Raw genomic sequence first — 22,172 nt, forward strand, 5'->3', positions numbered from 1 at the left:
TGGCCATTTTCCACATCTTCTGCTTCCGGCTGTGCTACCAAGGCTGCACTGAACACTTGGTTGGTTGCCGCCAAGTAGAGCAACAACGGCTCTCGGGGTTTGGGCGCAACCAAGGTGGGCACAGATGACAGGTAGGCCTTCAACTCTTGCGAGGCTGTTTCTGCTTCTAGGGTCCATTTCATTTGCCCTGCCTTCTTCAAAATTTTGAAGAACGGCAGGGCACGCTCGGCGGATTTGGAGATGAATCTGCTCAGCACAGCAACGTATCCCGTCAAATGCCTTATATCCTTGACTGTCCTTGGCGCTTGGATCTGCTCAATGGCCTTGATCTTGTCGGGGTTGGCTTCAATCCCCCGGTGGGACACAAAGAATCCAAGTAGCTTGCCGGAGGGAACACCGAATACGCACTTCTCCGGGTTAAGCTTCAGGTTGATCTTGCGCAAATTAGCAAATGTCTCCTCCAAATCCTGGATAAGGGTGGCCTTATCCTTGGTCTTGACCACAATGTCATCCATGTAGGCTTCTATGTTTCTGTGTAGCTATGGTTCAAAACCGATCTGGGCTGCTCTTGCAAAAGTGGACACGGCACTCTTCAATCCAAAAGGCATGCGAACAAAACAGTACGTACCACACGGAGTGATGAATGATGTTTTCTCCTCATCCTCTTTGGATATGAAGATCTGGTGATATCTGGAGTAAGCATCCAAAAAGGAGAGCAGAACACAACCTGAAGTGGAATCCACAATCTGATCAATGTGTGGCAAGGGGAACGGGTCCTTTGGGCAAGCCTTATTGAGATATGTGAAATCAATGCAAAGCCTCCATTTCCCATTCGCCTTCCGAACTACCACTGGGTTCGCCAACCATGTAGGGTGCAATACTCCTCTGACCAATCCAGCTGCCTCTAACTTCTTGATCTCCTCGACGATGAACTGCTGCCGCTCCAAGGCTTGCTTGCTAACTTGCTGCTTGACGGGTCAGGCATGTGGGCATACAACAAGGTGGTGCTCGATTACCTCCCTGGGAACACCAGTGATATCAGATGGTTGCCAGGCAAACACATCGATATTTGCCCGCAGGAAGGCAACGAGCGCGCTTTTCTATTTGTCATGAAGGGTGGCTTTGATGGTGAAAGTACCATCAACACCAGCCAGCCCTGCCGGGACCTTCTTAACTTGGGGTGCTGCAGCCTTGGACCTCTTGCTGTTGGAACACTCCGGCACGTCATCGACGGGTGCCATGCACTCGGAGGGGGGCACGCTTCCCGGACTCCTTGCCAGAGGTCCTACAGTCCCTCTTCTTTCCTTTCCTTTCCTTAGCGGGGACCGTTGCCGCCGCGGCCTCTGCTGCGACGGCATCCCGATACATCGTGTCCACACAGATAATTGGATCCTTCTCATCCGATGGGATGGTGATGACTCCCAACGGCCCAGGCATCTTCAAAGTGTTGTAAGCATAGTGGGATGCTGCCATGAACTTGGCCAAGGCCGGACATCCCAGAATCCCATTGTACGGCAGGGGGAGCTCAACCACATCAAACACAACCTCCTCAGTCCTATAGTTCAGCTCTCCATCGAACGTCACTGGCAACGTAATCTTTCCCCTGGGACGGCTCCTGCTGGGATTGACTCCTTGAAATGTGCCGGTAACCTCTAGCTCTTCCCCTCCTATCTGAAGCTTGTTAATGACTGCTGGGGAAATCAGGTTCAACCCGGCCCCGCCATCCACTAACATCTTTGTGACCTTGAGGTTACGAATTGTTGGGGAGACCAACAATGGCAAACACCCTACCACAGTGGTGCGGCAAGGGTGGTCCTCCTTATCAAAGGTGATGGGCATGCGGGACCATTTGAGTGGCTTCCGGGCGTCTGGCACTGGCTCCACAACATTGACTTCTCGTGACCATCGCTTGAGCTGGCGATGGGAGGAGTGCAGATACGCACCCCCATCAATGCATAGGGCATCAGTGGCCCTCTGAAATTCCTGCTCACTGGTTTCCTCTTCATTCCCCCCATCACTCAAATCATCACAGATTTCCTTCTCTTGGCCCCTGGCGGGTTTTCCTTGGTTCTGAAAGGGTTTGCTGGGGCGGTTTGCTTCACCGCCTCGGCCCTTTCCGCCAGCAACATTCTGACCTTTCTTCTTATCACGCTTATCATACTCTGCCCTCTGTCTCTTTACAAGCTGCTCAACTTGATAACATTCGTGGAGGTCGTGGCCCTTGGTCCGGTGGATCTTGCAGTATGGCCCATCACCTTCCCCGGCTTTTTCCGCAGCAGCGGCGTCCCGGCAGGCAGTGCACACGGCAACTTCCTTGCCGGGGGCCTTAGCCTTGGCCTTCTTGCCGGTACTAGGCGTGCTAGAACCTTCCACAGTCATCACTGCCTTGTCTCTTGGCTTCTTGTTACGCTTCTTGCCCTTTCTCTGACCGGTTGATTCATCTTCATCCTCTGAATCAACATTGATGCAATCCACCTCTCCGGGCACACTTATCCGAGCACAGTTATCCACTAGGGTGTACAGCTCCTTCACAGTCTTGGGCAACCGTACATTCATCTTAGAACGAATGCGATGGTTGCGCACATTGGACTGGAAGGCTGCTATAACAGCTGCTAGATGGATATTTGCAATATTCCAATGAACTTTACTGAATCTTTGTAAATACTTACGGAGAGTTTCTCCTTCCTTCTGCTGGAGAAGTTGTAGGTCGCTGGGCCTGCCGAGCTCCTGGTGGCCACCGGTGAAGGCGCCGATGAACTCGTGGCACATGTCTGCCCGTGACGAAATGGAGTTCTTCGGCAGGTGCATGAGCCAAGATCTCATGTTGCACTTGAGGGCCAACGGGAAGTAGTTGGCGAACACCTTCTCGTATCTTCCCCCGACAGCCTGAACAATGATGGTGTAGATGCTCAGGAACTCTGTCGGGTTCAGTCTCCCGTCGTACTTCTCGGGGATCTTCGGCTTGAATGTGCGGACGGACGGCCAACGGACTTGCCGCAGTTCGCGTGTAAAGGCAGGGTAGCCGACCTTGAAAGGTAGGCACCTCCCAACACCGAACGCAGGCCCGTCGACGTTGAGGCCGCCGCACCCGTCGGTCTGGCGGGGGTCGTCGAGAGGCCGCCCCACAATGACGCGCGCGTCTCCCCGCCGCCTATCCTCCGGAGTTCGCCGTTGGCCCAGACGCGCTCGAGGGTCGGAAGAGGCCATCGAGACATCATCGGGATCTTGATCTTGCTGCGCCCGCGCCTGTTGCCGTGGTGGGGACTACATGGTGGGGTCAGCCCCCTCCGTTCGGCCAGCAGTACGGGCAGTCGTCGACACTTGGGGAGGTCGTGGCGAGCCAGTGCATCACGAGCCCCCAGCCTCAGCAAAACTGAGCAGACTCTGGATGGTGGCACGCCACTCATCCATCTGCTCAGCTGCTGGCGGGAACCTTAGCAGCAGCTGGGCCCGCGCCATAGCCTCCATGGCTGTGCTTGGCATGGAAGTTGATGATCTCGACTGCACCGTCGCCTGGCTCCTGACGGTGCCCGCGGCGGCGGCGGCAGTGGCGCGCCCGCGCTGTGGTGGGACGACCACCTGGGCAGCGGGGTCGTGCGGCGATGGTGCTCGAGAGTCCGCGGCTCCATCGGGCGCAGTGCTTGGGTCGGCTCCCCATGGAGGGGACACACGCGCCGTGACCGCCCCCATGGCAGGGACGGCCGGAGGGCGGTGGCTCACCCCGGACTTAGCGCCATTGTTGTGGCTGTGCCCGCCGGTGGGAGGAGGGGGTGCAAGCGTAGTCACCCTCCCGCCCGCACCTTGCGGAGCTTGACCGTTGAAATGTTGCTAGAGCTGTTCTCCTCCGACGCCTTCAGCCCCCGCGTCGACTGCAGGGCGAGTGGTGATGGCGCCACCTGCTCCTGCCACACCCCCAGCAACGCTCACGTCCTCATCTGTCCACGCATCCCCCACGGCGTCTGAGGCCGCGGGCGGCGGAGCCTTCGAGGTGGATGGCTGGGCCGAAGGGCCGGACTTCTTCTTCTTGGGCGCCATGGTCGATGACGTCGTCGAAGATGAAGATGGCGATGAAGATGACGCGCTGCGCACGCTTTCAGGTTCGCACAAGCGAGCCCCCTACCTGGCGCGCCAAAGATGTCGCGGGATATCCGCGGCCACCTATGGGACCGGGTGGCCCCTTGCTGGTTCGGCGGGGGACGTTGCGTTGCACAAAGAGCAGATCAACGCACAACAGCACAATAGAGAGCACACAAGCAATTTACCTAGGTTCGGGCCGCCGCGAGGCGTAAGACCCTACTCCTGCTTTGGTGGATTGATGGTGGAAACGAACGTGGTGGTGCGTGGTACACTTGCCCGGCAAGGCCTACCCCAGGGCTACGGTGACACACACGCATATGGTGGCTTGGGTTTCTCAAGTTTCAACCCTCTAACCCCCTCCTACGATGGCAATGGGCCTCCTTTTATAGATCAAGGGGTCACCACAGTGGCAAAACAATCATTACCTACTGATATGATAGCAAACAATGCTATCATACCTAACTCTATGGGATGACAGGGTGCATTAAATGCACCGCTCAGTGTCACATCGCTAGCTGCCTGGCAAGGCCTGCTGGGCTTATCTTGCCAGCTCCGCATCTGTGCTCTTGACACGTCGCTGGATGGGTGTCATCTGTGGGCTTCTTCTGTAGGAGGCGGCTGCCATGTGGCAAATAATGCCACTTAATCATCTTGCGGCTTGACACCGCACTGATTGACGATGTGGGTTGTACTTGCGCGGTTGGCGGGGTGGTTCAGCCCCCCGCAAGCCCCGGCAGGCCCTGCCGGGGTCTTGGTTGCTTGCTTCTGGTGTTGGCCTGGCCCCTTGCCGGGCTCGCCTGCCCGGTGAGGGAGGCCCTTTTCCTATAGACATCTTGTTCTCCTGGCTCGTCCTTGGTCTCTCTGGGTTGTATGTTGGTACTTCCAAACCTCTTGATTCTCCAATCTCTAGCTTGAGCTGGTGCTTCAATCTTGATCTCATGCCTGTGCATAGTTGGTATACATACCCATGGTCTGTTGTACCGACAAGTTGTCAATTCAACAACACCTGGAGATTAATTATCTGCAGCAAGGTGATCAGTAGCACAGTAATATGATAGTTTTGATAGTAGTGGTAACAGTAGCAGTAACGATAACAGTGATAACAATGATTTTGTAACAAGTGTAACAGTAACAACAGTAGTAGTAACTTAGCAAGAACAATATATGGAAAATTCGTAGGCATTGGATCGGTGAATTCGTTGGATGATATTCATCATATAACAGTCATAAACTAGGGCAGTACAAAACTAGCTTCAGTTCATAAATATAATGTAGGCATGTATTCCATAAATAGTCATACCTGCTTATGGAAAGAACTTGCATGACATCTTTTGTCCTACCCCCCGTGGCAGCGGGGTCCATCAGAAAACTAAGGGATAGTAAGGCCTCCTTTTAATAGAGAACCGGAACAAAGAATTAACACATAGTGAGTACATGAACTCCTCAAACTACGGTCCTCACCGAAAAATATCCCAATTACTGTCACACTGGGGTTTACGGATCATAACACGTAATAGGTGAATATGACTTGCAAGATCAGATCTAGAACATAGATATAATGGTGAAAACATAAACGGTTTAGATCTGAAATCATGGCACCCGGGCCCAAAGTGACAAGCATTAAGCATGGAAAACTCATAACAACATCAATCTCAGAACATAGTGGATACTAGGATCAAACACTAACAAAACGAACTCGAATACATGATGAATTTCATCCAACTCCTCACCGACCAACGAGCCTATGAAGGAATTACTCACTCCCGGTGGGGAGCATCATGGAATTGGCGATGGAGAAGGGTTGGTGATGACGAAGACCGAAGATTCCCCTCTCCGGAGCCTGAACGGACTCCAGATATAGCCTCCCGGTAAAGAACAGGAGGCGGCGGCGGCTCCGTCTCGTGAAACGCGATAATTATTTCTCCTTGATTTTCTCTCCGAAAATAAGTATTTATAGCATGGGAGATAGGGTCTGCGGGGCCACCAGGTGGGCACAACACACCTGGGCGCGCCTGGAGGGGGCGCACCCTGGTGGGTTGTGCTCACCCAGGGGCCCCGGTTCTTGGCTATAGTATTTTTATTTTATTGTATAAAAATTGTCCAAAAAGTTTTGTTCCATTCCGAGAACTTTATTTTTGCACAAAAAAACACCATGGTTGTTCAGCTGAAAACAGCGTCAGTCGGGTTAGTTTCATTCAAATCATGCAAATTAGAGTCCAAAACAAGAGCAAAAGCATTAGGAAAAGTAGATACAACGGAGACGTATCAACTCCCCCAAGCTTAAACCTTTGCTTGTCCTTAAGAAATTCAATTGATAAACTGAAAGTGAAAAAGAAAAACTTTTATGAACTCTTTTGTTTTTGTTTACATAAATAAGCTTAAGTAGCACCCAGGTGTTCAGCAAAGATTATGACTAACCATGTCGACAATAACTCTTATAAATTATATTAACTCATATCAATGGCATAAGCAACTAGCGAGCAATAATAAAATATCTCGAATAACAACACTTTGTCAAAACAACCATGATATAAGATGACAACAGTGGTATCTCGCTAGCCCTTTCTGAGACCGCAAAACATAAATGCAGAGCACCCCCAAAGTCCAAGAAGCGACTAAACATTCTAATTCATGGTAGAAAAGATCCAGTCATGATGCACACAACATTAACTATACACAATGCATGAGGATGACAATAGTGCTCTCAGATCTGGCGCTTATTTGAGAAGGTGATGATTCAACATAGAATGAAATAGATAGTCCCTTAGCAGAGGGAAGCAGGGGTTTGCAGTGGTGCCATAGCTCAGATTTTTAAAACAGAGGTAAATGTAATTTTGAGAAATGCACCCTTCCTGTTTACGTCACGACTGAAAGTTATCAATATCTTCCATGCTAAACACATTAGTGGCGGTTCCCAAGCGATAAAAGTAAAGTTTTACTCCCCCACCACCAACAAACACAGTCCAGGCTAGCCGAATCCACGGGTACCGTCCATACCAACATCAGTCCTGGGGGAGTTTTATTTAATTATTTGCAATTTTATTTCGGGACTGGGAATCCCTATTACCGCCCCTCTTGTGCAAGGACGAGTGAATAAACACTCATCATGAGAATAACCTGCTTAGCATGGAAGATACTGACTACCCCCTGTCGCTCTATGAACAATCCAGGCACACAAAAACGAATATTTATTTGAAGTTTTTAGAGGTGGCACATGCAAATTTACTTGGAACGGTAGGGTAATACCGCATATAGGTAGATATGGTGGACTCATCTGGAATAATTTGGGTTTTAGGATTTTGATGCACAAGCAGTATTCCCACTTAGTGCAGGCGAAGGCTAGCAAATAAGTTGAGAAGCGGTTAGCTAGAGTGAAAACAGTCATGAGCATGCATTATGCATAATAAACATTGGATACTAGCATGAGTAAGATATGAACACCATGAACATAAATATCATAGAGGCTATGTTGGTTTTGATTCAACTACATGCATGAACATGTGCCAAGTCAAGCCACTTGAAGCATTCAGAGGAGGATACCATATCATCATACCACATCACAATCATTTTAATGCATGTTGACGTCCAAGATAAATCATTATCCACTCCTAGCTACTTAAGCATGGCATGAGAAACTATAATCTCTAATTTTCATTGCAAACATGTTTGATCATAATATGCTGAATCATGGACACTAGGTTAATCATACTTGCATAAACAAAACAAGTTGAGTTCATACTTGTTTCTCTCTGCCACAGCCAGTTCATCAAATATCGTCATTATTGCCTTTCACTTGCATGACCGAATGATATGAAAATAATAATAGTGCAAGAGTGCCGTGGACTAAGCTGGAATCTGCAAACATTTTATTCAGAAGGAGAAGATAAGGTAATATGGGCTCTTTGTTAGATCAATATCAATGCATATGAGAGCCACTCAACATTTTCATCGTGGTCTTCTCCTTGGTATGACTCAATAAAAAGAAAAGAAATTCAGAGAAACGCACTGAAATATTTTTGAAGTTTTTAGTTTTTCTTGAAGAATGCAAATTAAAGAAAAACAAAAACAAAAACGAGAAAAACTATTTACAAAGGGAGCTCCCAACAAGCAAAAGAAGAACAAGGAAATCTTTTTGGGTTACTACAACTAACTAAACTAGAAAGAAAAACTGAAAAGAAGCAAGAAACATTTTTTGGGGATTTTCTCAAAGTTTTTCAAACATACAAGAAGAAAGCTAGAAAATAAATCTAACATAGATAATACAATGAAAAAGTGCGAACACCGACAACTAGAATGAAATGTGTGAACAATGAATGTAATGTCGGTGGAAATACGTACTCCCCCAAGATTAGGCTGTTGGCCTAGCTTGGTAATCACCACTCGAAGTAGCCATCCGGTCCCATCTCGAAGTGCTGCGGCGGTGGCACCTGAGCGTCCCACACCTAAGGCTCCTCATCTGCCTCTGCCTAGGCATTCCAGTAGGCAATAATGTCCTCAAGCATGATCCTGTATCCGCCCCTGGCAATAGAATCGAACAAAGAAGGTGCAGGCAAGGGAATAATATCACGGGTATCCACACTGAAAACCAGGTTGTAAGGAATATTATTAATAGAATTATCAATATCAGTAAACTGGTGATCCATCATCGCGTGGTGATCTAAATAAACCTTGGGTAAACGATAATCATGTAGGAGAATCTGAACGTTAAAATCACTCGCTAAACGAGTAGCATAAATACCACCATTTATTTTGCCCTTGGTTCTGTTAAGGTGCAGACGGCGTGCAATAATAGCCCCTAGGCTATAAGTGTGATCATTCTGTAACGCACAACGTAAAATGGTGAAGTCAGGAGCACTGAGTGCACCGACTTTCTCTCTAGCAACTAAGCACTTATCGATGAATAGAGCAAAATAATGCATAGAAGGAAGCTGCAAACTAGTGGCAGTGACACTCGACACACCTCTGTCATCTCCCACTGATAGAGTACGGTAAAAGTCCTCAATCTCTGAAGGCCTAGGCTCTCTTATTTCCCCGTCAGAAGGGATCATTCATATCTCACAAAAATCAGTAAGTGGTATCTGACGGGTTTCAGAATATAAATTAAACTGCACTTCAGGAGGATTATTCCTACTCAGAAAATGAAAATGTTGCACAAAGGAATTTGTAAGGAGATTGTATTGTTCACACTCAGCTGCGATGAAGTCGGTAAGCCCAGCATTAGCAGCAAATTGTGCGAACTCTTGACGGATCTCGACCACATCCATGAAGGGATTATGCGGCCATTCGCATGGCCGCACCTCCGCCCTTCTCCGAGTATGGAGATCATTGTCCGATGATTCCCCAAATGACTCCCTTGGCATTTTTCTTGGAGGTAAACTTCCTAAAGATACTCATCTTATTCCTATAGATAAAATCTGAAAAATTTAGTCCACAAATTTTTGTCAACAAAACTTCACAAGATGATAACAACTACTCATAGGGATGCATAGAGGCCATATTAAGCATTCAAACTACTTAGAACTCTAAGAATTCAACATGCAAGCTCATCTACAGTAGCACCAAGAGTAGCTAATTACTCAAGTTAGTTTTTGCTTTGGTGGTTTATATTTTGAATAATTAGCTACTCTTGGTGCTGCTGTAGATGAGCTTGCATGTTGAATTCTTGTGAAGTTTTGTTGACAAAAATTTGTGGACTAAAATTTTCAGATTTTATCTAGGAATAAGATGAGTATCTTTAGGAAGTTTACCTCCAAGAAAAATGCCAAGGGAGTCATTTGGGGAATCATCGGACAATGATCTCCATACTCGGAGAAGGGCGGAGGTGCGGCCATGCGAATGGCCGCATAATCCCTTGAGTAATGGAGGAGTCACATACCAAGTAGCAATGCCCCAAAACAGTTTCGAAAACGGAGCTTCGAGCAAAGAGATCGAAATCTACGGGCTTGAGAGCAAGAACACGAGAGAGAGAGATAGCAATGGTGATTTTTTTCTGGAGGTAGGTGAAGGCATGGACTAAAGAGATGTGATAGCCTGGATTATTAGGGATGATAGACTACTCATATCAATAAGGAATTCCTTCTTTTCCGGGAGTCCATTCAGACAGAACTCCAAAGTTAAGCGTGCTCAGCTTGGAGTAGTTTCAGGATGGGTGATCGACCGGGAAGTTGCTCCCGGGTGCGCACGAGTGAGGACAAAGTGCGCAGAAAAGACTAGTATTGTTCTATGGGGCCAGCCTCGATCCCACCAGGAGTAACAACCACCGGCGGGTGTGTCCGGGGTGTTACAAGTTGGTATCAGAGCCGACCCTCGCGGTTGCATGGATGTTTGCGGACAGGTGCGCGGTCATGTTGTGCATGACGTTTGTGACCCGTCGTGTCACATGACATGGCACATGTGCCGGACTGGAAGCACAGACGTTTGTGACCCGTCGTGTCACATGACATGGCACATGTGCCGGACTGGAAGCACAGACGTATGTGCTAAGAGGGAACGTTCCTGGCCCGACGAGGACGTCGGTTCCTCTGAGTGGGGGTGTATGTGATAGCCTGGCTTATTAGGGCTGATGGACTACTCATATCAATAAGGAATTCCTTCTTTTCTGGGAGCCCATTCAGACAGAACTCCAAAGTTAAGCGTGCTTAGCTTGGAGTAGTTTCAGGATGGGTGACCGACCGGGAAGTTGCTCCCGGGTGCGCACGAGCGAGGACAAAGTGCTCGGAAAAGACTAGTATTGATCTGTGGGGCCAGTCTAGATCCCGCTAGGAGTAACGACCACCGGCGGGTGTGTCCAGGGCGTTACAAGAGATAAGTGAGGGGGGGGGGCATGTGGGGACCACAACCCACCAGGGCGCGCCTGGGGTTGCTGGCGCACCCAGGTGGGCTATGCCCACCTGGTGCACCCCCCTCTGATGTTATTTGCATCAGAAAAAATTGTATTAAATTTTCAGGGCATTCTGAGAACCTTTATTTTTGGGTCATTTTTTATTGCACGGGAAATTCAGAAAATAGATAAAACATGGTATTTTATTTTAATTAACTAAGAAAAACAGAAAACAAAAGTTGGGAGCATAAGGTTGTGCTTACTAAATTCATCAACTTCATACCTCTAAAAAATGATCCATTAATAAGATTGATCAAGTCTTATTAACAACCACCTTCAATTAACATGAAACCGAAGAACTTTCATAAAACACTAAATTACCTCAACGGGGATATGCATGTCCCCAACAATAAGCATTTCATATTTCTTTTTGGCAGTAGGTATAGTGTCGTGGACTTAACAGGACAAATGTCCTAGCGAAAGGACTTAGTCGTGGAGCCATCGCAACTAGGTTAGCTTAAAGGGGTTAATCAGGACAAAGGACACAGAGAGTTTATACTGGTTCGGCCCCTCGCGGTGGAGGTAAAGGCTTACTCTAGTTTGGGGTTGTATTGCTTGGGTTTCGATTACCAGGTAGCGAATACGCTTGACCTAGTTCTCGATCTCTTGTTTCTTGAGTTAACCCGCCACTGGGTCACCCCTTTATATACACAGGTTGATGCCCGACAGTTTACAGAGTCTCGTCCGGCTCATACACAACGTGTCCGGCTCGGCGACTAACTATGCTTGCCTTGCAATACAAGTTATACTTTATGGCGGTTCATCCTCTTGGGCCTCAAGTCGCCTCTGGGTCTTGGGCCGTCAACAGGCTCCCCATGATCCGCCATCTTCAATGTATAAGCCGTAAGTGGTATGACCCGGCCCCTCCTGGGCGGGTCATACCCAATAGTTATATCCCCAACATTAGGCCCCAGGTTGAATTGAACTTGTTCACATCAATCTTCAGTACCTGTCTAATCAAAATCTTGCGTCGTCCACTTTGTAAAACTCACTGTAACCCGCCATGACGTCAGCTCACAGAACCACCTTAACCCGCCATGACGTCATTTCACATTAATCTCGCATGAGGCCCAGAATATCTTAAAAGATCCTTATCTTTTAAGGAACCTCCCGAAAATCGAGGCATCCACATAGCCACTCGATTATTTCGGCCTCCTCGATTCCCGCGCATGCCTTATATCCATCCCCTTATAAATAGGGACGGGGGTCGTTTTCATTTCCCCCCCTTGCCTCCTTGTCTTCGTCTTCCTCTCGTGACCCCTCTGCAGACCCGAGCTCCACCGCCGCAGTCCTCCGCCCGCTGCACCAACTCAGGCCGTTGCATCAACATGACGGGTCCAGAGAACACCAGCGCTCCACCGTAGTCCATCTGCATCCGTAAGTATTCATCTCCTTATGCCTCAGATCTGCATTAGGGTTTGCTTTGTTCATCGGTGTTCTTCGCCGTTCTTCGTTTTCTCCTTTAGCTCGAGTAGCTTTTGATCTGAACATGGTATGAAACTTGTGCGGTAGCAGTTTAGCATTCATTTTTAACATCAGAATACCTTCTCTCCATAGAACATCTCATCGGAGCACACAAACCTTTCTGCCGCCACCACCTTAGGTTTAGAATACTGCCTTTTCTGAACTGCTGTAGATCCAAAATTATAGCTCCAGTCTGTGAAATCTGTTTGTCCATCACTTAGCAAAATTTTCACTGATAAATTTGAAGTATCATAACTGCCATGGCGGCTTATATCATAAACCTTGATCTGCCATATAACATTAAGTCCCGTTTCAAGCCGCCACCATGTACTTCCTAACCTGTATAACCCGGTGACATTCTCCGGTTTAACCATGTTTGCTTATTCATCCTCCTAATTTCGCTCTGGCTTCTAACCTCTGGCCGGTTTAACAGCATAATCCTTAACCCGGCGGGTATCATTAGTCCCCTTTTAAGCCGCCAATATGAATATCCGCGTACTTCAATGTTCATCTTCCGGCTTAACACGTCAGCCGTTATAGCACTTTACTTTTGAATCAATGGTCCGGCTTAATAGCATAATCTTAAACCGGCAACATTTCTTTCTTTTAGGCCTTCAATTTTAAAATGGGCAAAACTGTCACTGCCTGCAACTGGGTCATTTCCCGGGTCACCGAGGAAGATTTGAACGAGTATGTTCAAACAGGCGTCCTAGCCAAAAAAGATGTCATCCATTGGAGGGTGCCAGGCACAGAAACCCCTCCTGAGCCCAAAGATGGTGAAGTAATTGTCTTCACTGATCATATGCTTCGGGGCTTCAGCCCTCCCGGCTCAAAGTTCTTTCGCGATGTGTTGCATTTTTTCAAGCTCCATCCACAAGATATTGGACCAAATTCCGTTTCAAACATATGAAATTTTCTAGTATTCTGCGAGGTGTACCTTCAACAGGAGCCCACCGTAGAGCTATTCAGGGAATTTTACTATTTAAACCGGCAAAACAAGTTCACAGACGGGCCCAACCTAGAGTTAGGCGGCATCTCTATACAGTGACGGAAAGAAGCGACCTTCCTAGCCGGCACTCTGCCCAGTCATCCCAAAGACTGGAACCAAACCTGGTTTTATTGCAAAGACACTTCTCTAGAAGGAGAAAATCCTCTGCCGGGTTATCGCGCCAGCCGGCTTAGCAACATGCATCCTCTTCCAGACCACATCAGCACAAAGGAACGGGCCAAATATGCGCCAATTTTTTCAAAAATCAGAGCCTTCATGGCTAACAGTTTAACCGGCATCGACCTTGTCTGGTGCTGGGTTTCATGGAGGATATTGCCCCTAAGCCGCCGACCCGGTTTAATGTGTGAATATACTGGCGACTTGAAAGATCCACTTCACAACTGCCAGACAGAAATAACTGAAGAAGACATCAATAATATGACCAAATCTCTATTGAACGAGAGTCTGGAAGACTGCAACAAAGTTGGACTAAATCCTTTCTGCGTTCTCAACCAACCGCCAGCTGTAAGCTTTGAAGCTATTTCCGGTTTAAGCACTGTCTTTTATTTAAACTGTCTTCTCATATCCCACTTTATTTGTGCAGGCCAATTCTCCTTTGTGGAAGAGGAAATTAGATAAGCCGGTCAAGAAGACCCGGACAAAGAGCAAGGCGACCAAAAAACCTGCCAAGAAGAAGACCAATCCCGCCGAGTTATTCAACTTGGATGAAAATGATGATGATGGTGAGTCGGAGGTAGAACTTGATTCCCTTGGCTCATTTTTTGTACACCTTATTGACAATGACCATTATCAGGATGATGCGGAGGCCTGCCGTGGAGATGATGAAGAGGTTATTACTCTTTCCTCCGGCTCAGAACCTCTGCCAATACAGAAAACTCGACAAGCAAGCCGGAAAGTAATATTTTCTCACCCTTTAGCTTACTTGGATCCCAACTTTATTTTGAAGACACAACAGCATGAAGCTCGCTGCATGACCCGGAATAGCAGCGGTGGGGTTTTATCCTCCGGCTTACCCAACACACCTGTTCCTCGCAAACGTCATGCCGAAGTTTCACAAATTTCTTAGTTAGCTTACCCCAAGGCGGATATTTTTCGTCAACCTCTTAACCCTTCCGACTCAAATTATCAGGGAACATCTCACTCCTCCTCCGGTGACTCAATGGGAACTCAAATCCCAGTCTTCAAGACCGTGCCTGGTAAGAATGTTTAAGACTACCCACTTTGAATCATGCATTTAACTGTCATATTAACTTTGACTTGTACTTCCTTTTCAGCGCTATGGCAAAGCCCAGTAAGAAGCAGAAAATTGATAAATCGGCTAAAGAGCCCAAGACTGTTGAACCAGAGAGGCATGCCACATCCGAGACTTTGCATCGAGCTTCAAAAACTGCTATGGATGACCTGCCACCAAAACACCCAATCACCACGGATCCCATAAATGTTGATACGGAACCAGCGAAGCCACCCAGTCCTGCTCAACCAGCTCAAGAGACTGAAGATATAATGATTAGTGGCACAACTTATACAGCCCCAAGCAACCCCATTGCCCTATCCAAACACAGCGCAAAAGAGGAGTTCTCTGCTGTTGACAAGGGCAAATGGAAAGTGGATTAGAAGGCTATGCTCAATTTAGTGCTCAAGACATTCACTCTGGTTATTTAAACCGCCTTCACACCAGCCGTGACTTCGAAGCCGACTTGGTCAACCTGATGAAGGAATGCTTTGAGGTAATCCAGCACAATCCTCTTTATATAAATACACCTCTATCAGCCACCAAGTCTACAGAATATGATAGAATTAAATATGCTGTAGACTTTTAGATATCCATAAACATATCAAGATCAAAGCTAGTAGCCCCTAAGGGTCGGCTTAAACAATCAAGTTAAGCCGGGACTTCCAATAACAGTGATCAACTTTGCACCTGTAGACCCCAAGGGCCGGTTTAATCAGCATGAATAAGCCAGGACTTATCACCATGGCTTTAAATAAAATCCAGCTGTGTAGCCCCCATGAGTGGGCTATAGTCATAGTAGTGTAGCCGGGTCATCATAGAATTGTCTTCAGAAAAGAGCAATATGCATTAGCCCCCAAGTGCTAAGTAAACTACTTGTATTGTGCTTGGGACTTCAAATAATATGATCATAATACTCCATATCTTATTCATGTTGCAGGCTGAATTAAGCATGAAGGAATCCCAAGTAAATGATCTGAGGATCAACATTGAAACCCAACAATCTGAGACTTCAAAAGCCAAATCAGAACTGAAGACTGCATTGGAAAACATTGAGCAGTTGAAACAAAACTTCATTACTGATAAACTCGTCTAGGAGACCGAGAGGGCAGCTCTATTAAAAAGAGCAAAGGATGCCAAAGCATCCCTTAAACCAGCAATTGATGAGTTGTCCGGTTTAAAGCATCAAATCAACAACATGACGTCGGCCATCTTTGGTAAGTAGCAAAAAATAATCTCCTTTACACCAGCAGCATATCATATTCATCTGCTGGTTTACCAATAATTTTACTGATGTAGGGTCCCGAAGCGCCAAGCTGGGTTCAGACATGCGCATCAAACTTAAGGCTGTGTCGGGGGTTGGGTGCGACATATGCCAATGGATGGCTTATCATGGTGGCAGCGAGTAGAACGTCGCCGGTGCCTGGAAGCGGGATTAGGCGTAGACACCAACGCCGACGCACTTTACCCAGGTTCGGGGCTCTCCTAGGAGATAACACCCCTAGTCCTTCTCTGCGGGGTCTCCGCATGATCACTAAGGCACAAGTGGTACAATGGTACTCCTTGAGCTGTTTGCTAGAGGTGGAAGAGAGCAAGGCTAGCTCTCTCCTTTCTCTATGGGCCGGTCTAGTTCTAACAGGTTGGGAACCCTTTGCATGGGTGCCCTGGGGGGTTTATATAGGCCTACCCCCCAGGGGTACAATAGTAATCCGGTCAGGTGTAGGACCCGGCTATCAGTCTCTCTGGTTGCCGGCCTCTCCGCCGACTGCTGGGGCCCGCCGCCTGGTCTGGTACGGGGCCGACAGCCCGCCTCCGTCGCTCACGGGTCTGGTCGGCTGCTAATCACTGTAGCCATGATGCTAATGACGCAGGCTTGGTCAGGGGAGCGTGGCTACAGCTCCGCCGCCTGGCGGGCGATTACTGTAGCCACTCCGCGTCTCGTCTGGTTAACGGCGAGTGGGCCCCGAGGAAGGGGCGGGCCGACTGCTGGGGGACGACCTCCCTCGGGTCCGATTGGTGGGGCTCTAGCCGTCTTCCGGGCTCTCGCTGATCGGTGGGGCCCGTCGTCCTTGGGCCGTACCGACAAGCCGTCGTGGGAGCAGGGCTCCGCCTGCTAGTGGTGACGTCAGGGGTGGAGTGGCAACAGTGCCGCGCTGGGCGGAGATCTCCGCAGGTACATCACACTATGGCCACGCCCGTCCCTGGATTTGGGAGGGATGGGCCACGCTGTAGCCACTCCCTGTCTTGTCTTTCTTGATGAGGGCGCAGGCTTCGTTGGCGCCACGGGCCGACTGCTAGGGGCCACTAGGAGTCGGCTTGCCTTGATGCCGGCTTCTGGGACTCGGCCGTCTATGGGCAGCCGACTATTCCTCCAGCCGGCCACCAGAAGGCGGCACTTCGTCTTAGTTCCTTGAGGGGAGCAGTCAGCCCCGATGTCTTGAAAGGTTCTGGGTCTCGGGTTAGCCTACCCGTGGCCCATTACTCCGACAGTAGTCCCCGAAGCAGGTGAGGCGCCGCGGCTGAGCAGCCGAGGAGCCTCAGCAGTTTCTTTCTCCGAGTGCTTGAGGTGGAGCTTTGTCCGACCTCTGCCGAGCTGACTGACGGGAGTCGACCTCGTCCGGCCCGACTTATCCAAACTTCGAACGAGTCGGCGGGAACCGAGTGGCGTGCTAGCTAAGCCTCCAGGCCGCCGCCCGTCGTGGGCACGTCACGTGGCGCCGAGCGGCCGAGCCAGTCTGCCAACCCACGCTCGTGATGGGACATGCCTGCTGGCGGGGCCCGCCACTACCATGCCTCGGCACGCGAGCGGATCCGCTGCGGCCGAGGTGGGTGGTTGAGTTTCCCACAGAGTTACTGCGCGCAGTAACTCGCGCGATAAACGTGGGGGCGTGGGGTCGTGGGCGCAGTAAATCCCACGATCGCCCCCTCGGCTTCGCAGCCCGTAGGCCTATAAGTAGGGGGAGGAGGGGGAGCGGCGGAGCACCCGCGTCCCTCCTCCCCATTCTTTCCTCCTTCGTCTTCCTCTTGCCGTAGCGCCTCCAAGCCACGCTGAGCGCTGTGGTGGTTCGTCTCCGATGAGCTCATCCTCCAATCCCACGCCCCCCATGGCGCGCTCCGGAGCATGGGATGGCTCCGAAGTTCACGACGACCACATCGACTTCCTCCGCCAGACGCGGCGGCTGCCCGGCAAAGATTACGTGAAGGTCCGCCTTGCGCCGAAGAGGGAGATCTTGTCGGCGCCGGACGAGGGCGAGCGGGTCGTCTTCCACTCGCACTGCCTGCGTGGCCTCGGCCTGCCGGTGAGCAGCTTCTTCCGGTCCTTCCTTGAGTTCTACGGTCTTCAGCCGCACCACCTCACCCCAAACACGGTGGTGCTGCTGTCCGCCTTCGTCACCTTGTGCGAAGGCTTCCTCGGCGTCCTCCCCACCATCGAGCTTTGGGGGGAGTTCTTCTACATCAAGCTCGGCACCCTCGTCGTGGGCGTGCCGGCTCAGTGCGGCGCGTTCATTGTGGTGCGGAGGCCGGCGGCCGAAAATCCGTTCCCTCTCATCCCGCTGATCAAGTCGGTGAAGATGTGGCAGCGGTCGTACTTCTATGTGAAGAGTGTCTTCCCAGAGGGCGACTGGGTCAATTTGCCGGTTTACGAAGCCGGCCCGCCGGCTAGAAGGCGGCCCAACTGGTCGTACCGGGCCAAGACGCTGTCGCCCTCTGGAGTGGCCGCCATCGCGTGGCTCCGAGTGTTGACACAGTCTGAGGGCCTGACCGGGCCCGACTTGCTGTTTGCCTTCGTGGCGCGCCGAGTGCTCCCGCTCCAGAGCCGCCCTCACATGATCTGCCAGATGAGCGGGCATCGGGACCCAAGCCGGCTGTGCACCAAGGAGATGCTTCGCGCCGAGGTAGCTCACATGGTGAACTATCTTGCGAACTGCGAGCTCACGGAGGAGTGGCGGTTTGGCAAGGAGTCGTATTCACGCGCCGACCCCCCGCCTATGGTAAGTTATCCTTCTTTTTCTCTATCCTTTTTGTTGCCGAGTTCGTCCTGTCCAACCTGACCAATTGGCCTTTGAACAGAGCCCCCTCCTCCAGCCGGCAGCCGGCGCCGCGGGGCCGGAGCGCCAATTCCTCCCCGACCGAGCGGAGAGTGACGTCGACGACCCCGACTTGGGGGCAGCGGCCTTGGAGGACGACGCCGAGGGAGGAGGCGGCGAAGCAGGCGCCTCGAGGCTCAGAGCCAGCCTCGAGGACTGGCCCGACGATGATGCAGGGGAAGTCGCCCCGCGCCACCAGCCAGGGGCCGGCCAGCCTGGCGCGAGCTCGTCTGCTGCGTCGGACACCCAAGGTGGCGCGAAGAAGCGCAGGGCCGCGCCGATCTTGTTCGGCAGCCGGCCGAAGAAGCCCAAGGGCTCGGCCGCAGCGACCAATCGGGATGAAGCGGCCGCGAAGGCCATCCGCTTCCGCAAGGCGGTGAAGGACCCGCAGCTGGTTTCTGCATAAGTACTGCCTTCCCCTTGCGCCTTCGTTTTTTTCCTTGTTGATTATGTCTGAATTTCTTTACTTGTTTCCCTTGATCTAGGGCTCCGCTCTCTCTCTCGAAATCGGCCGCCACCTCCATCGTGGGGTCGGCGGAGACTTCCACCACCACTCGGCGGATCGACCCGGCCGCTGACCTCCGAGAGGTGAGGGAGCGGAACGCGCAGGAAGCGCGCGAGGAGCAGGAAGTCGCCCGTCTGGAGAAGGCGGAAGCAGAGAAGGAGGAGGCCGCCGCCCTAAAGAAACAGGCGGAGGCCGAGGCAGCCGACGCGGTGAAGAAGTAGGCTGAGGAGGCCGCGCACCGCCAGTCGGCGATATTCATCACTCCCCTGAACTCTGCGCCGCCACCTCCGGAGTTCGTGGCGCAGACTGGGGAAGTCGGCGACGAGCACCCGATCAAGGAGAGGGACGGCGGCGACGTTGCCATGCCGGACGTGATCGTGCCTCCTCCACCGCCGTCAGGGAGCGCACAAGGCGAGCAGCCGGCGGACCCGCCGGTGCCGCCAACCGGAAATGAGGTGGTGCCGGGCCCGACTCCTGAGGTCGGCACACCGACGCGCCGCCGTCTTGCGAAGGCGGCTTCGGCGCCACGCCCACTGGAGATCGGTGCCGCGAGCTCCTCGATCCTGGACACCGAGGCGACCAACGCCGCGCCCACTGGGTGGTTGTGGGGAGGCAGGACGGGCCCTCTGAACAAGGCTATCCTGGATGTTCAAGCCAAACTCCGCGCCGAGGCCGATGCCATCAAGCACTGCAACAAGACGTTCCTGGCATCACGAGAGGCCATCTGGGTACGCTTCTTGGTTCTTCATTTTGAATTCTTGTATTGCTTCATGGGGGCATGTCAGCGCACCCACTGGGTGTAGTCCCCGAGTTTCGGGCCGGCTGCTGAGCAGGCAGCTCGGAACTTTTAATTAGCAGGCTCTGAGTGCTGATATCCTTGCTGCAGGATTGTCATAACCTTCATGCTGCCGCCTTCAACTCCAAGGCCCAGGAGCTAGATCAACGCGCTGCCGACTTGTCGGAGAGCGAAGTAAGTCTTCTTCTTTCTCTGCGGGGGCGCACTGGCGCACCCGCGGGCTGTAGTCCCCGAGATCTGGGCCGACTGCTGAGCAGTCGGGCCGGATATCCCCGGCAACTGCTCTTCTTTCTGTTGATTTGATGACTCCTTTCTCCGTGGGGGCGCGCTGGTGCACCCGCGGGCTGTAGTCCCCGAGATTCGGGCCGACTGCTGAGCAGTCGGGCCGGATCTCCCCGGTGACTCTGCCTCTTCTCTGTTGGTAACTGACACCTTTCCCTTCTTCTTTTCTTCTGCAGAGGCGAACGCCGCCTTGCAGCAGCAGCTGGGCGAAGCCAACACCGTGTTGCGCGCTAAGGAGGAGGAGTGCGACAAGCTGGCTGAAGAGCGTGACCGGCCTGTCGCGCAACTGGCGGAACAATCGGAGCTTCTCAAGAAGGCCCAGAAGGAGGCAGAGGACAAGGAGACCGTCCTCCTTGCTGAGTTCATGACCGAACGCTCCGCCTGGACCGACAAGGAGGTGATGCTGACTTCCGGCTTTCACGAGATCGAGGACATAGTCGATGGTGAGCTTCCCTCTTTTTCCTTCTTTGAGTTGCCGGCTGCTGGTCGAGCTGGCCTCTTGTCTCTAACTTTGGCTCTTTGCTTTCTGTCTTGACAGACTTCTTCCCTGGTCACTCGGACGCCGCCAATCAGGCCATTGAAGCTAATCGTGAAGGACGGAGGGCGGACGGCGCACAGATCGCTGCCGACGCGCCCCGAACCCTCAGCGAGCAGATCCTGAGCATCGAGGCCGTCTTCGGCCGGCTCACGGGATGCTGCACCGTCTTCAGCGTGCCGGCGCCCAGGTAATCGCCGCCCTGTGGCCGGACATGCCGGCACCGCGCACTCCCAGTCGGACTGCTGATTGGCTGGAGGTGGCGGCCGGCCGTCTTGAGGCCTGGAAGGGCTCCTTGGCCCGGGCTGGAGTGCACCGGGCCTTGGAATTCGTCAAGGCGTGGTACCCTGGGCTAAGTCTAGCCCAGTTGGCCACGTTCCGGCTGGAAGCTCAGGCGGAGTTGGCAGTCGTGGAAGATGACCTCGTCAAGCGCGCGGCGGCTATCGCCGAGTACACCGACACCAGCGTCTTCGTCCTGGAGTGGGTTGAGAACGGCGCCGAGGCGCCACCAGAATGGTTCGGGCTGAACCCGGAGGACGACGAGGACTCGGCCGAGGTGATCGACTCCAGCGGCGAGGAAGAAGGCGAGGCGGAGGAGGAAGGCGAAGAGGAGGCGCCAGAGGTCGGAGCGGACGGCCAGCCTCAGCTCGACCGCGCCTCCAGCAACGAGCCACGCCTAAGCGAGCCGGCTACCACTGGAGGCGACGAAGCAGAGACTGACCAGCCGGCCGCTCCACCAACCGGCGCCACCGACTCCTCCGATCCCCCGAACCCGTCTGCCGCCCCTTAGGCCGCTAGTTTATCTTTTGCTTTACCTGCCTATCAGTCTCGACGAACTTGTTAATTTTGCACAATTCCACCCGCGGGGTGTATCTCAAACTTCCGCTGAATGTCGGCCAAGGGCCTTTTGCTATGTAAAATATTTTTCCGAGTTCTATCTTTTCTTTCTTGCTGCTCTTTGGCTTTTTCCTTTGCCGCCTTCCCTTGGTTGCCGTCTTGCCAGCCGAATAGCGGCTCTGCGGACTGTGGCTGGGTCAAGTACTTAGCTACTTCCGGGGAGGCAAGTACTTAGCCGTTTTAGAGTTCTTTAGCAAGTTAAGTAGAAGCCGGCCGGCTGGCTGCTCAACAGCCGGTCGTAGAGGCGGGAAGCCAGCTTGAACTATGCACATGCTTTGGGTCCTTAGCCATTTTTCATGTGGGCACCCTTTCTGCCTTACTCCTGCCCACCAGACAGTCGCTCTGCGAGCTGCGCCTTTTGGCAGGAGGCGGCTTAAGTGCCAACACATTACTTGTCCGGCAACAGAA

This window comes from Aegilops tauschii, chromosome 2 (genome assembly GCF_002575655.3).
Source record: "Aegilops tauschii subsp. strangulata cultivar AL8/78 chromosome 2, Aet v6.0, whole genome shotgun sequence".
NCBI classification, from domain to species: domain Eukaryota; kingdom Viridiplantae; phylum Streptophyta; class Magnoliopsida; order Poales; family Poaceae; genus Aegilops; species Aegilops tauschii.